The sequence below is a fragment of the Syngnathus leptorhynchus genome, unplaced genomic scaffold (genome assembly GCF_054491065.1).
Source record: "Syngnathus leptorhynchus isolate UIUO unplaced genomic scaffold, UIUO_Slep HiC_scaffold_50, whole genome shotgun sequence".
Classification (NCBI taxonomy): Eukaryota; Metazoa; Chordata; class Actinopteri; order Syngnathiformes; family Syngnathidae; genus Syngnathus; species Syngnathus leptorhynchus.
Window position 1 is genome coordinate 432,501 of NW_028232017.1, and position 1,205 is coordinate 433,705.

A 1,205-nucleotide genomic window follows, 5' to 3' on the forward strand; every position below is an offset into this window, starting at 1 on the left:
TTCACCGGCCCCAAGCGACAACCGGTCACCGAGGCACCCGCCGAAGGCGGGTGCCGAGTTCACCGGCCCCAAGCGACAACCGGTCACCGAGGCACCCGCCGAAGGCGGGTGCCGAGTTCACCGGCCCCAAGCGACAACCGGTCACCGAGGCACCCGCCGAAGGCGGGTGCCGAGTTCACTGGCCCCAAGCGACAACCGGTCACCGAGGCACCCGCCGAAGGCGGGTGCCGAGTTCACTGGCCCCAAGCGACGGCGGTCACCGAGGCACCCGCCGGAGGCGGGTGCCGAGTTCACCGGCCCCGAGCACCAGCGGTCAGCCACGGAGGGTGCTGGATCATCCATACTTCCATAGCTCCAGAGCTCCATAGCCCCGGAGCTCCATAGCCCCGGAGCTCCATAGCCCCGGAGCTCCATAGCTCCATAGCCCCGGAGCTCCATAGCCCCGGAGCTCCATAGCCCCGGAGCTCCATAGCTCCATAGCCCCGGAGCTCCATAGCCCCGGAGCTCCATAGCTCCATAGCCCCGGAGCTCCATAGCCCCGGAGCTCCATAGCCCCGGAGCTCCATAGCCCCGGAGCTCCATAGCCCCGGAGCTCCATAGCCCCAGAGCTCCATACTTCCATAGCCCCAGAGCTCCATAGCTCCATACTTCCATAGCTCCAGCCGCGGAGGGTGCTGGCTGGTGGCTCCATAGCTCCATACTTCCATACTTGCAGCCACGGAGTTGGCTAAAATTGCACTAAGTGCGAAAGCCCATTCATTTACAACGGCGTGTCCGCCAGGCGGCGACATTTCCCCGTTACCGGTGGCTGCGCGGCGGGTGAGTGACAGAGCTTATCCGAGCGGCTGGAACTCTGCGCCGGCGTGGTCGAGCGTGAGGCCCCGGCCCTTTGGCTGCCTGGTACCTAAAACACTTCCATTGATCCAGCCACGGAGGGTGCTGGCTGGTGGCTCCATAGCTCCATAGCTCCATAGCACCAGAGCTCCATAGCTCCATAGCACCAGAGCTCCATAGCTCCATAGCACCAGAGCTCCATAGCTCCATAGCACCAGAGCTCCATAGCTCCATAGCACCAGAGCTCCATAGCTCCATAGCTCCAGGGCTCCATAGCTCCAGGGCTCCATAGCTCCATAGCTCCAGGGCTCCATAGCTCCATACCTCCAGAGCTCCATAGCTCCAGCCTGGGTGGCTGGTGGCTCCATAGC